This window comes from Silene latifolia, chromosome Y, assembly GCF_048544455.1.
Source record: "Silene latifolia isolate original U9 population chromosome Y, ASM4854445v1, whole genome shotgun sequence".
Lineage (NCBI taxonomy): Eukaryota > Viridiplantae > Streptophyta > Magnoliopsida > Caryophyllales > Caryophyllaceae > Silene > Silene latifolia.
Genome location: NC_133538.1, coordinates 93,782,157 through 93,798,423, shown reverse-complemented (window position 1 = coordinate 93,798,423; position 16,267 = coordinate 93,782,157).

Genomic DNA, 16,267 nt, shown 5'->3' with positions numbered 1-16,267 from the left:
CCTTTCGATCTAATGGGTCAGTCACGAAATAGGTGTCTAACTGGTCGCATGCATTCGATTCGTTAAATACAAGATTAAAACAATTAAAACGAATATAAAACCCTACGAGGTCAGTCGATCGACTGGCAATGTCAGTCGATCGACCAACACGCGAGACAGTCCTTTTTAATCTAATGTCGCCTATGCCATAAATCGCCTACATCCTAGCACTAAAGAATTAGCTACTCATGATGAAAGTAATAACAACAATAAAACTAACAGCAATTACTGAATTCATGCTTAAAGTAAATAACAAATAGCGATAGAACGATAATTGGCTTTGGGATACTAATCTAGCAAATCTTATACTAATGAAGAAACTAAAACAATAAAATGGAATCAGGGCAGAAGGAATACCGAGATTCAGAGAAACGATTAAGAACAAGAACAGAAAATCCAATGCTAACCGATGTTCCAAACCCTAATTACTCGAATAAACTAAAACTGAAAGTACTGTATTGTGATAAAAACTTGGATAGAAAAACTGATATCTAACTTGATTGTTTATGTTACGTTATATAGCAATCAACGTAACACCTTATTTCCTAAACCTAAACTTCACGGGCTTCAAGATTCACGGTCTTTTAATTTACGTCTGGAATAGCGATCTGGTCAATCGACTGACAAGGCTGGTCGATCGACTGCTCCTCAGCAAACAATAGCTTCTGGAATCCGAACATTGGTCGATCGACTGAAGGTGACGGTCGATCGACTGGATGAGCTGCTACTTGACTTCTTTTAACTCGTGGACTTGTCTTTTGGGCCTTGGATTGCGCACCAAGCTCGTTCCTTAAGTGATTCCTTTACGTCATTTGCAATGCAGATTACTCGGGGACGGATTTGGCTTGATTTCCCGTTGAATCCTTCACATTTTCGCAATAATGTACAAAATAATTTTAAGTAGACGGAAATAGGGAGAAATGTAGCATAAACTACAAGAATGAGCTCTGAAATGCGTGTAAAATGGGATGTAAAACATCATATAAAAGACACGCATCAGTCATCATTGGTGGGCTTGCGTTTGCGATTTAAAGCAAAAGGTAAATTTCATCCTCGACTCGAGCACCGATTTACATGCGTATCCTGATAACCACACAGCCCAAGAGATTGTATGACTTTTTCCCAAAATATTTTGGAGTATTTATCTTTAGTTTCTTAAAAATATAACCATGTCATATTTTTATGTTCTATTGGCTTTTTCATGTTCCAGTTGTTCCAAGTTTCATCTGTTCTTTGTGGTGGTCCATCTGCATTTGAATCTTTGCGGTTGATGCACATGAACGCAATTGTCAACCTTAAAGTCCCTTAACAAAAAACATGGTATGTAACCATGTATCTTCGTTTTTTAGGCTATATTTCTGTTTTTATCGTACAAGTTTGAATGGTTGAAACTGGACCTGAATGGTCCCTCTCTGACCAAAACCAAGTACCCAATCCCATATTGCTGAAATGAATGGTTGAATAGTTGATCTTCACTTGAGATGTTTCTTTTACTTATAAATGTTTATTTATTTGTAGTTTTGATTGTGGAGTGTTTGTGCTGAAATGGTTGGATGCGTTGGATAATGAAAGTTTATGGACCAACAGTGAATATTTTGAGGTATAAATTTACGGGTTTTGCCTCCTACCTTGCCATTGCTACATATTAAATATATACTGTATGAAAATCTCTTTTGCAGAAATTGCCGGACCATCGAAAGAAGATAATATTGGAACTTCTTAAATGGGATAAAAATATAAAAACGGTACACTTCCTTGACTTAAAATTAATGCAAAGTCCATTTGGTCATAACTTTGGTGAACATTTTGTAAATAATTTTGGTGAAAATCTCTTAATTGTTACTTGTTTTTTATGGTATAGGTGTTTCATTGATGACATGACAGTCTTTTTGCAAGCAAATGATCTTTCTCCGATGTATATGTGTTCACTGGCGGACATCTGTTGCTTCAGCAGGCCTGCTATATCTATCTTGCGTTGATGTACTCAGAATTCGAAATGGTGAAATTCGGCCATATGACCTTGTTTGTTTGTAATGGTATAGGTGTTTCATTAACCATGAATTGATTAGTCTGTATTCTTGTATTTGAGTAGTCGAGAATGTATTGAGTAGTCGAGAATGTAATGCTACAAGAAATTGTGAAACTTGTATTTGACCATAAGATGAGACGGTTGTACTTCGTATGACGGTCTTTTATTGAGAGACAACGATGTTTAATGCAAGCCTTCTCATTTCATTAGCATCTTTTTCTGTATTATGTACATTACATGATTAATGGATTCGGGTCTAGATATACCTTTGGCACAATTACATGTTTAATGTCATAAACTAAAGGCTTTACTTCATTGGGAAAAAAAGATGCTGGATTCAGGCTAAATTGGGAAATGATGCTGGATTCAGGCTTTACTTCATTGGAAAACAATGACATCGACTAAAGACTAAATTCACAAAATCCACATTATAAAAAAGACTAAAGACTAAATTCACAAAAATACTTAATGCTAGATTCAGGTCTAGGTTTCATAATTTTATGTTCCAGTTTCACAAGATAAGTTCCAGGATTCACAACATTGAGTAAAAGAAACAACTTAAGTGAAGATCAACTATTCAAGACCAAGTTTCACAATTTCATGCTCCGGTTTCACGTAATTATTTCCAAAATTCACAAAATTAGGAATACAAACTTCTTAAGTAAAGATCCACTATCATGACAAAATTTCAAAATTTCAAAATTAGGAATACAAACTTCTTTTTCTCTTAAACTTCGATATTCACTAACTGTCTCTCTCTTCAACTTCCATATTCAGTGCTCCAATTTCACTTCCGTCTTCGCCATTATCCGCCATTATCATTGAGCTTTTCGTCTTCCATTAGCATTACAGTTTCTACTGTCGCTATCATCCGCAAATTAGGTATTTTCTATCTACTTTCTCAAGTTTCGATTCATCCTCCTTTTGTTTCGTATTCTTCGCCATAATTTTCAATCAACTTCTTTAATTCGTCAAATTATTGTTTTTATTATGCAGGTTTTTGTTATTGAGGGTTTAGAGTTTTTGCGAGCATAATTTAAGTCGATTTCTCCTCTTTTTTGTATGTTCCTTTCCATTTTTTTAGTAGATTTCGATTCTCTTGCTTATTTCGTTCAATTTTAGTAGTCTCTATATTGCCAGTTTTTGTAAGCTTTCTTGCGTATGGTTTTGTGATTACTTTATCGTTCTTTTGGATGCATGTTCTTTGGATGCATGTTTCAGTATCTTATTGTTGGTTAATGTTCTTTTGGATGCATGTTCTATATTGCCAGTTTTAAAATGTATTGCTGGTTAAGTTTTCAGTAGCTACATCTCATTTGCATTTCGTGAATCTAGCACCTACTTGTGTGAATCTAGGACCTAATTGTGTGAATCCCAGACCTTGTGTTGTGAAACTGGAAGATAATATTGTTATACTTGTTAATAAGTGGATGAAATCACCTTCTCTGTTGTCAAACTTACTTAAAATGTTTACATTTTGGATTTTAGTTCTGATGTTATTTTGCCTTATTTTGCCTTACTTAGTTTGCATTTCCTTATTAACGAATTACAAATGCCTTATTTTGCCTGAATAAGTGGATGAAATCACCTTCTCTGTTGTTGGTTAATGTTCTTTTGGATGCATGTTCTATATTGCCAGTTTTAAAATGTATTGTTGGTTAAGTTTTCAGTAGCTACATCTCATTTGCATTTCGTGAATCTAGGACCTAATTGTGTTAATATAGGACCTAATTGTGTGAATCTCAGACCTTGTGTTGTGAAACTGGAAGATAATATTGTTATACTTGTTAATAAGTGGATGAAATTACCTTCTCTGTTGTCAAACTTACTTAAAATGTTTACATTTTGGATTTTAGTTCTGATGTTATTTTGCCTTATTTTGCCTTACTTAGTTTGCATTTCCTTATTAACGAATTACAACTGCCTTATTTTGCCTTACTTAGTTTGCAAACCAAGCCAGGATGAAGCGACATGTTGAACCAGCTGCTGATTCTACTGAAGCACCTACTGAAACTACTGAACCACTCTCTGAGCCAGCTACAAAAAAGAAAATAATTTACAAAGACAGACTGCCTGTGTTGAGGACTCGGATGTCTCCTGCTCGGCTTTACAACTTTCTCAACAATAAGGAGAATCCACCATCAGATAACCAGATTCAAGCTATACACCAAATGGGATTTGGTTCTCTATTGCATCTTAAAACAGATGTTGTTCCGGGTCACTTGGCGTATTGGCTAGTTTCGAATTACAACCCCGTTAAAGGATCGTTGTGTGGTGGGAAACTCCCTGTTTTAGAGGAAGATATTCATCTGTGCCTGGGATTGCCAATGGGTCCAAACATTGTCGAAGAAGCAAAAATTGGAGATAAGTGCCCTTCTTATTTGTCTGTTTTGGAGGAGTTCAAAAGTCACTACAAAGGTAGTTCCATTGAGGTCAAAGACATATTGCACAACCTCTCTACACAAAGAGATGGTGGAGATGATTTCAAACGCACTTTCATCATTTATATCTTCAATGCTCTTTTAGGTGGTGTTGTAGGGAATCGGGCAAGTTTGAGACTTCTTAAAAGTTTGGTAAAAACTGACTTGATCTCCGAATTCAACTGGTGCAATTTCATCAAACGCAAATTGGCTGCCCAAGTTGAGTCTTGGCAAAAGGAGGAGTGGGAGACCAAAAAGCTGAAATAAAATTGGTTTGGTGGACCTATTATGGTCTTGGTGTTCATTTATCTTGACCGATGTGTCTTCAAATCATGCCTTATTACTCGGCAGTTTCCAACGCTCTCAACTTGAACTAAAGAAGCTATATCCCAGAGAGTTAAGGAGGAAGTGAATGACAAAAATTCGGACAAGAAAACTTTCGGCAGGGGTTCTATTGAGCCTCCAATGGTCATCACTCAATATAAACCACATGCACCTTTGCTGCTTCTTACTATTGAGTTTAGGAAGTCTTCAAAGCCAACGACTGAACACCAACAATCTGAAGATGAAGAACCTACTGATCCTTCTCTACCTAACAACTCAGGTTGTACTACTGAGTTTATTAATAAACTTGCGCTTTCTGCAAAGGTTCATCCTCCTCTACCTAACAATTCAGGTAGTACTACTGAGTTTGTTAATAAACTTGTGCAATCCGCAAAGGTCATGGCTCAAGCTTTCAAGGAGTACAAATCTCTTGCTAGCCAAGCTCTCAGCAAACTACCTTCCTCAGCAACAGTTTCTAAACTAGTTGCAGCTGTAGATGGTATGGCAGATGGTTTTAGGTTATCTCAACAAGACATTAATGAGGAGGGTAATGTCCAAGAGAGTGTGGAGGGTAATAGTGGGGATAGTCTGGAGAGATTGTATGGGTGGTCTAAAGCTGAATTGTTGGAGGCATTGGACGTGATGGGTGAAGCTTTGCAACCAATACAGTCATGTCGTTCACCACCAAAACCAGAATGGCAAATCATACCACTTGGTGAACCTTTAATGTCTTGTATTCAATCTGATGAACAACCTAATCATCTTTTATCTCCCTCTCATAATACTGCTATTGATGATGTCCCTTCCGTCAATGATGATGTCCCTCCCATCAATGATGAACTACCTGACCATTCTGAGCCCACAATGGTAGCGGATGATCATCATAATCAAGAACGGTGGGTTCAGTACAATAGGAGGAGAACAAGGGAAAGAGATATGCAAACAAGTTCCAATGCTATTGATGATGTCCCTTCCGTCAATGAGCCCACTCACCCCACTGTTACTATTCCAGCTACTCCTGTGACTTCTACTCTTTCTCCTCCTGTGGTAGGGAACAGTGATCCTCCTTCTACACCATCTACTAGTAAGGAGTTGAGGGCGTGCGATCAAATTATTACATGTTCTGATAACAGTGAGCCGACTCACCCCACCGTTACTGTTCTAGCTACTCCTGTGACTTCTACTCCTCCTCCTGTGGTAGGGAACAATGATCCTCCTTCTACACCAATTGTTTCCCGCCTCGATAAACCATCTGCCAATAAGGAGTTGAGGGTGTGCGATCAAATTGCTACATGTCTGAGAACCTATCCAGAGAAATAATACAAAATGATGCACTAGAATGGCCTCGATACACTGACATGGAATTGCAGAATTTTGTTCGAAAGAGATCAAAGACAACTCAACAGTAATGTCATATTTTTGCTTTGATTTTTTGATTTTTTTTATTGTAATAAATATATCTACTAATTGCATTTTATCAATAATGAAGTGAGGTTATGGTGTCCACTTCGTGGATGGAAGTCACAAGAGATGCTTTGTAGACCCTTGGACCGCGTGGCCTTATTATAGATCAGTTAAGTAACCCCTGAGTATTATTTTCCTTTTCCTGCCCATGTTTTCATTTTGTTCACGCCACTCAACCAGTTTCATTTTGTTCACGTTTCACAAAATCAGGTCACTCGATGTGTATGTTTTCTAACAAATTTAATTTTGTAGGTTATTGATATGTTTAGAATTAAGTGCACACTCGGCAGAACAAATTTACTCTACTTTCCAACAACAATATTTGTCAGTCACAAATCCTTTAGTTGATATTCAAGTATTTTGCGTTCTTAAAGTTGCTTTGTTTCTAAAATTGCCTTTTTGTGACTTGTAGGGTCTTCATCGAGAAAACAACCCCATTATTTAGGGTCAATACATAAAGGACAGTTACACTCCAGTTGATGGTAGCCATATCGACAAGGTCAGATATTTGTGATGTTTATTTTACTTATTTGTAGGTCATTGATATGTTTGGAACTTGTTTAGTGAATCTTGGAGCTTATTTTGTGAATCCTGGACCTTATTTTATGAACTTATTTTATGTATCCTTGACCTTATTTGTGAACTTATTTTGTGAATCCTGGACCTTATTTTGTGAATCTTGGAGCTTATTTTGTGAATCTTGGAACTTATTTTGTGAACTTATTTTGTGAACTTGTTTGTGAATCCTGGAACTTATTTCGTGAATCCTGGACCTTGTTTTGTGAATCCTAGACCTTATTTTGTGAACTTATTTTATGTATCCTTGACCTTATTTGTGAACTTATTTTGTGAATCCTAGATCTTATTTTGTGAATTTTGGACCTTATTTTGTGAATCTTGGAACTTATTTTGTGAAGTTATTTTGTGAACTTATTTGTGAATCCTGGAACTTATTTCGTGAATCCTGGACCTTATTTTGTGAATCCTGTACCTTATTTTGTGAACTTCTTGACCTTATTTTGTGAACTTGTTTTGTGAATCCTTGACCTTATTTTGTGAATCCTGGACCTTATATTTCTTATTATAGTATTAATCTCTTGGTTTGTCTTGTACATTTACTATCTCAGGTTTTTATCCCTTTCCATAGTAACACGCCGCCGGAGCATTGGTGGGCTTGTGTCTGTGATATAAAGTAGGGAAAAAAATTTCATCCTTGACTCAAGCAGGGATATTGATGTGGATCCTGACAACAAGCATGCCAAAGAGCTTGTATGATTTTTTTTTTCCAAAATATTGTTATTGCCTTTTCTTTTAAAAGTATACTCCAAAATATATTTTGATCTTGTTATTGCCTTTTCTTTTTCAGTTGCATCATGTTTCATCTATTTTGGGAGAGTCATATAAATCTTTGGAGTTCATGCACACGAACGAATTTGTCAATCTCGAAGTCCCTCAACAAACAACATGGTATGTAAGTATGTATCTTTTTCCTTTTGTTAACAGATCAATAGTTATTATTTTGAGCTTGTTGATTTTAAACCATTTGCTGTTTTTTTTTGTCTAGTTTTGATTGTGGAGTTTTTCTGTTGAAGTGGTTGAGTGCCTTGGACGATGATAGTTTATGGATCAAAAGTGAATATTTTGAGGTAAGTTCATTAGTATACGAAAATAAAGCCCTATCTTTTGAATCTAAGACCTTGTTCAGTGAATCTTAGAGCTTGTTTTGTGAAACTTGGTCATTATAAGTGGTTAAAATCAACAAGTTCTGAGATTCACTGAACAAGGTTTGAGATTTACAAAACAAGGTCTGATATTCACCAAATAAAGATAGGTTGGTTGTCTATATACTTCATTAATATATGTCGCACTTTGCAGAAATTGCCACAATATCGAAAATCGATCATGTTGGAACTACTTAGATGGATAAAAATACTAAAAAGGTACACTTCATTGTCTTAAAAATGATGTGAAGTTCATTTCTTCATAACTTTAGCGAATATTTCGTAAATAAGTCGATTGTACTTGTTTTTGGTTGTATAGGTGTTTAATTAAAGAAGACAATTGTCCGTGTTGATGGGATAATGTGAAGTCATAATATGCAAAAGTGGGTCGAGGCTCCTGTAAAGATTGTTGCCTTCATCAACTCTTGTAAAGATATTTGATAGTTGTAAAGTCATAATAATTTTTCTGGGTCACTAATGTGACTTATGTAGCTAATTTGACATTGAGTTGAGCAATTTGAGCTTGGCTTGGACTACTGTTATACGATTTCCCACATTTAAGTTCAGCTCACGAAATCACCTTTCGTAGGATTCACAAACTTTGCTAGTAAACAATTGGACAAATTAAAGTCAAGCTTTCATAACATTGAAAACAAATAAACGTCGTAAGTAAATCAACAAGCTCTGAGATTCACTGAACAAGTTTTGAGATTCACAAAACAAGGTCTGACATTCACAAAATTAAGAGCAAAATAGATGATTTTAAACCACGACCAAGTTTCACAGAACAAGCCCTAAGTTTCACAGAACAAGCCCTAAGATTCACTTAACAAGGTCTGAGATTCACAAGACAAGGTCTGAGATTCACAAAATTAAGACCAAAATAGATGATTTTAAACCACGACCAAGTTTCACAGAACAAGCCCTAAGTTTCACAGAACAAGCCCTAGGATTCACTGAACAAGGTCTGAGATTCACAAAATAAGGTCTGAGATTCACAAAATTAAGAGCAAATAGATGATTTTAAACCACGACCAAGTTTCACAAAACAAGCCCTAAGATTCACTTAACAAGGTCAGAGATTCACAAGATAAGGTCTGAGATTCACAAAGTTAAGAGCAAAATGGATGATTTAAACCACGACCAAATAATGTCACAACATTGACTGAACAAGGTCTGAGATTCACAAGATAATGTCTGCGATTCACAAAATTAAGAGCAAAATAGATGATTTAAACCACGACCAAGTTTCACAGAACAAGCCCTAAGATTCACTGAACAAGGTCTGAGATTCACAAGATAAGGTCTGAGATTCACAAAATAATGTCTGAAATGATAAAAATTCTTGATGCTAGATTCAGGACCAAGTTTCACAATTTTATCTTCCAGTTTCACAAGATAAGTTCCAGGATTCACAACATTGTTCAAAATAAAAACGAGCTTAAAACTTGTCTTCTTCAATCGTTATGTCTATTCTCGTTGCTTAAGAATACTCCTTTACATCAATCTTCATCCTCGACTTCTTCCCCTTCTTCCTCTTCTTACGATGTGTCTCCCTATGTGAAGAATCAAACCTTGATTAGATACTTTTTTAAAAAAAAAAAAAAAGAATTAGTAGACAATAGTAGTTGCGTTTTCAAGTAATACTAAAATAGAAAGACAAGAGTAGAATTATACATACTTGATTCTCAGGAGGATGCTCTGCAAACTCATTTGGACAATTTCTTTTATCGTGGTGTGACATGTGTTTACATTTAGCACACAACCTTTTCGGTTTTTTTGCCTTCATAATTGCCTTATTTTTGTTGCTCACCATCCTTTTACCACTACCTTTGTTTTTAGAGACTTTAGGTGGTAAGATCTTGATTTCTTTTGGAGCCTTGCAGTTGAGAAGAACCTCCAATTATTGTTCTTTGTTCAAAGGCTTTGGGTTTGGCTCCAACTTTTCTCGGAATTCTTTAATTAGCTTGGCAAACTCTCTCATATCTGACTCTTCTTTTCTTTTGAGCATACCAACAGTTGCGTAAAGCTCAGACCACACCCGAGACATTCCAAATTTACTATTACCAGTAAAATCATAGTTTTCCAACAGATTTCCATTCAAATCATAAACCGGGTTTCTGAGTGCATTCTTACTCCACCTACGCAAAATGTATTTCTCAGGTATTTCCTTAAACTTTCCCGAGCAAATCCAAATGATGTGGTAGCATAAAATACCTTTCCTTTCAAACAATTTACATGCACAACGGACATCCATTGTTCTCCTATTGTACTCAACTGCATATCTCTTTCGCTTGTTTGCGTCCTCAACAATTAAAACTTCAAAGTTAGTTACTGGATCTGGTGGGGTGTATCCACAAAAACTACACGCATTTACCGAAAATTTAACCTCCTCTTGGAAGTTGAAGAACACTTCATGTGTATAGACCTTCACTGCATGGCCTCCCAGTTTGACCCGAATAGGGTTTCAGGCATTGAGTTGTGGCTCTGTGCTTTAAGAAGCTTTAGATTGTGCCTTTGTTGGTCCATGGCACTCTCAAATATCATCCAAAATTCTACGAGAGTCCCATATTTATTTTCAAATCTCTTGAAGAAGCTATTCGAACTCTCTGATCTTTGTGTGATTTTTAAAATGTTGCCCATCGGCACATTCCTGAAATAAGCAGGTATCCACTTATCTCGTTCCGCAAACTTGCCAGTCAACCATTTATTTCCTTCTAACGAGAACTCGCTAATGCCCTTAGCCCAATTCTCTTCAAATTTCTCAGGCTCCAAGTCCTCGCTCCAGACAACATTGTTCAGACGACTTAAGAAATCAGTCTCTTTGCAAATTGTGCTCCCAACCTTGTCTGTTACTTTTTTCATAATGTGCCACATGCAAAAGCGATGTCTTGCTTTTTTGAACACGGCTGCAAGTCACAAAATCCACATTATCTATTGTCAGAGTATTATCTTCTATTATCACAAATCAAGCTTTAAGATTCACTAAACAAGGTCTCAGATTCACAAGAAAAGTGAAATAACAAAATAGGCAATTTCAACAACTTATGACCAAGTTTAAGAATATTAGCTTTGTGTTTCACAAATCAAGATCTAAGATTCACAAACAAGCCCTAAGATTCACAAAATAAGGAAAATAGCAAAGCACATGATTTCAACCACTTATGATCAAGTTTCACAAAATTACCATATGAGTTCACAAAACACGCTCTATGATTCACAAAATAAACTTCAAGATTCACGAATAATGTTCCTAGATTCACCAAATAAATAACCAATTTCACAAAAGTAAGATATTCCAAACACACTGAATCGCATTTATTATTTAGGCATCTTGGTCACCGATGATGTAATTGGGTTCTTTGCCACCCATTGCTTTAAAACATTTGAAATGCCCAAATAAATGACTCATCGTCTTCATGCTCTAAAAGCACGCATCCAAATGTTATTGACTTTTTGTGATTGTCAATCTCAGTGAAAGGCGCGAATTTCATGTTATATTTGTTCGTTCCATAGGTTGGATCGAATGAAATAGCATCACCAAACAATGCGTAACATCTGATGGAATCCGCATTTGTCCAAAAAATTTCTTGTCAAAGCATCACAAGATTCATGTCTGTTTCATATGCAAATACCAACCCTTTTGTCTCTCGGAGGGTTTCTAAACGAGAGATGAACATATGTCCATCCTTGCCATTAAGTAGACACTTTACATTCCTTTGGAAATTTTTGAACTGCATAAGGGTAGTTCCCACATTTTCGAAACCCTCTGCTTGTTCCTTGCATAAGTTGTATGTTAAACTATCCCCAACATTCAATCTTGAATTTTGGATAATCAATTGCTTATGATATTCGTTCAGTTGATTTATATTGACAGCAAGTTTCTCAAATTCCCTATTTTTGACAGGTGTCACTGGGTGATTGTGACCCTCACAGAAATCTTGTACATGTTTTCATGGAACATGAATTTTATCATTGCTTCATAACCCCACCTTTTAATTTTAGTTATTCTTGTACCACTTTGCTTATTGGAACTCTCAGCCTCACCTGCACCTCCACCCTTTTTCGTACTGGTTTTAGCAGCTTTTGTTTTTCTATTTCCACTTATTGCACCAGCTTTTGTTTTATCACCAGTTTCAACGGTTGTTTTGCATCAGCTTGGGGAGGACGTCTTTTCCTGTTATTAAAACCTTGACGATGGCAAACCATGCATTTTGTTTGAATAATACCATCTTTAAACCTCTTGGTTGAAGACTTCCTTTGCTTCAAACCCACAAGCAATAGCATAAATTTTATAGAACAACATCGCTGACTCTAAATCCACAAATGTTTTGCCAACCATGGGTGTAAACTTCTCTTCAATCCTACTTATCCATTGCTCAGTGCCACCCGGTGTGTAAGTTACCAGAGTAGTAGGTGTGGAAATAGTTGGCATTGTAGGGGTTGTTAAGAGAAGAGTAGAACCCTCACCCGACTGACGTAACCAACATTAGAGCAAGGAACCTCACCGCAACCGACACGAGGCGTCACACTACCCTCTGAGTTATTGTTGTTGACATTTGAATCAACACCTAAGAAGATAAAATGTTCACAAAGTCACATCTCACATTCACAAAACAAGGCTTAAGATTCACTAAGTAAGGTCTGTGATTCACAAATGAAGGAAGTATAACAAAATGAAGGAAGAGAGCAGAATAGGTGATTCAGAAATAAAGTCTCAGAATATTAACTTCGAGTTACAAAAATTAAGCCTTAAGATTCACAAAACAAGGTATGAGAATCACAAATAAAGAAAAAGAACAAAATAGGTCATTCCTAAAGAAGGGTTCACATTGACAAGGACTGAGATTCACAAGTCCACTTTTTGGTTCAGATTATTAGTTTAGTTTTAACTAGTTTTTTTGCCCGTGCGTTGCACGGATATTAAAATAATGTATGATAAATTTTACAATAAAATGGAATATAGACATATTTTACATCGTTTATGTCTAAGATTTTATGTATGCCGCATGACCAATAAATAATTCTCGTTAACATAATATTGACATAAGAATGAAAAAGTGTTTTATTAATAAAATACTCTTTTTAGGAAAATAAAACCAATATAAAATTTATATATATGATACTTGGACTGATAGTTTTTAGAATTTGTTCATTAATGTCTGTTTGTTTTTCAATTGGTTAAGGAAAACAATAATATTTACTCTGCATAATCAACTCAATGATAAAACAAATCCCCTTCTTTCGAATAACAACCATAATTTATTCATTGCTGGATCAAATTGTAATTATATAAAAACATTTAAAGGTAGTTAGAATGTTATATCTCCCGGTCAAACTATAGAAGTACGTTTGAATGTGAACCAAATTCCGACGCAGTACTACATGGCTAGGGCTGCTTATCACGACCCCCCCCCCCCCTCTCCTCTCTCTCTCTCTCTCTCTCTCTCTCTCACTCTCTCTCTCTATAGCAATAGTCTTGGTCCTCATCTTCTCATTTGAAACAAAATCTTTCACGCAGACCCATATTTTTCTTCCCTATTCACACACATGATCTCAAACAATCTCATCCCTTGAAAGATCGATCCTTGTCTCCAAAACTTATCTCACATTTATACAACCAAGTGAAAAACTAAACCCTTAATTCTAGAAAAATCTACCATCCAATGGAAACTAACCATTACTCTCGACAATGTTTTTTTTTTGGAAAATAAAACCAATATGAAGTTTATATATATGATACTTGGGACTGAGAGTTTTTAGATTTTTTTTAATTGGTCAAGGAAAACAATAATATCTACTTCGCATAATCAACTCAATGATGCAACAAATCTTCTTCTTTAGAATAACAGCCATAATTTAATCATTATTGGGTCAAATGATAGTTACGTATAAACATTTACCGGTAATTAAATGTTATATCTCCCGGTCAAACTATAGACGTATCTTTGAATGTGAACCAAATTCTAATGCAATACTACATGGCTGAGGCTGCTTATGACCCTCCCCTTATAACAATAGTCTTGCCCCCCATCTTCTCATTTGAAACAAAATCCTTCATGTAGATCCCTATTTTTCTTCCTTGTTAACACACATGATCTAAAACAATCTCATCCCTTGAAAGATCGATCTTTGTCTTCGAAACTTCTCTCAAATTTATCCAACCAAGTGAAAAACTAACCCCTACTTCTAGAAAAATTTACAACCCAATGGAAACTAACCCTTGCTCTCGATAATGTTGTTGGAATTAAGATTTTACTTTAATTTGTGGATTGATGGGGGTCAAGATTATGTTTACAATCTAAAATGCAAAGCTTTTATCTCTCTCTTGAAAAGTCCATCTAACTAACAGAAAACTAACCGCTACTTTCTGAACTTCATCATTTTTACATCCCGTAAAGATTAAGTTGAACATGACAAAAAAATGTAGAAACTTAGGTTTTGTTTGATAACGACAGATTGAACATTTTTTTAGTATTTTGAGAGTTTTTACACTATTTAAATAACAAATGTACTATTTTGAGTGTTGATCATCGACATATTGAAATAGTAGATTGTGGTGTAATTTCATGTTTTACATTATGACCTTTAATTAGTATATTATAAGAAAATAAAAATTGAGTTTTTTTTTATCTTTGAGAAAATTAAAGATCAAACTTTATATTTATCATATTTATAATTAATATTCTTCACTTAAAATATATAAATTTAAGCAAGTTCAAATAAGTTAGCTAAAAGTTATAAATCACAAATTGTACGAAGCAGTATAATCATTTTTTTTTTATTAATATGAAATAAATGTCATAAACTTCATGAGAATATTAATACGGTAGAGAACTATAGAAGAGTTGGCAAGTACGTGACCCCCATTTAGGTTTAATTTTTTTCATTTATTTTTATATTTTTGCCTAAAGGTGGTTAAAGCATCTTATTATGCATGACGAATATGTCTCGCCCTTCCCTAATTCTTATCTCTCCCTAAATTATAGTTTTGATGTACTCAATTTACACACACAAAAAAAATATAGCATCAACAATAATTAGTTTGCTCCATATAATTAAATAGTATCGTTTTTTATGCATGTAAATTTGTCAGAAGAAAAGCTTGAGAGAGACAGTCTTCTCTATGTTAGGGAAAGACTACTCTTACCCTTTTATGTGTTTTTCATGACTTTTTTTAATGTTGATCTTGCTTGAATTGAATCTTAACTTTATACATATTTCTATAATAAGTGTATCTAATTTACCTTCAAGCCTCATTCAAATCTATTTTATTACTCGTGGTACCTGTAATACTCCGTATTTATGGTCTTGGGGGCACTCTGTCGAGTAAGGGTATGTTGCAGAATAAAATAGTTTCTGACCTGTTGGGCACTCGATCGAGTAGCTGGGGCACTCGATCGAGTAGAAATACTCGATCGAGTACCTTGGGTACTCGATCGAGTGTCCAGGTTTATCGGGGAGTTTTCTCGGGTTTTGTTAATCACGCGATTAAGGTATATAAACATATTCGTCTTTGTTTTAAAACACTTTTTACAAAACCTAAAACCTGTTTAAGAGAGAAAGCGATCAGTCCTTCTTCCTAATCGCGTTCTTGACAATTCCGGAGTTCGGACGGTCGGTTTGCATCGTAGTTCGTGTCGTTGGATTCCTTGCGTCGAGGGTAAGCTTTTAACATAAGTTTTATAATGTTTTGATAAGGTGGTTGAAACCCTAATTTAGCAATTGGGGATTTTATGAGTAGGAATTGAATGGTAGTCTTTATGTGTTATGTATGATAGGAGGAGAATTCGTAGAGGAGCCGTTTTGAGGGGGCATTTTGTAGATACCGTCTGCGTGTTGTGCTTTCCGGTAGGATTTCTACTCGTATTAGTCCCATAATGGGATATTGGTGATGTCTTTGTAATTAGCCGATTGATATGATGATTGTAATTGTGATTGTGATTGTGGTTGTGTTCGTTGATGGCTCTCGAGATGCGTTCTACCGAGTGGGGTCACTTGGGAGTGATCTCACGCCTAGTTTCGCCTTCGTGGAACCCGCCACGAAGGGATGTGCACATTAATGAGCAGGTTATCGCTCGTACGATGAGCGGGGCTTAGGGGAACGGCTGCGGTCCCCCATCGGGGTGGTGGTGGTCCAGTGGACAGTCAGTGTTGAGATGATGATGGGAGTTGGTCTTGTGTGTATGTGTGACAGTTCAGCTGTCTGTTTGCCTTATTGTTATTATCTGTTTTGATTGTGTGATTAGTACTGACCCCGGTGTTGTTTT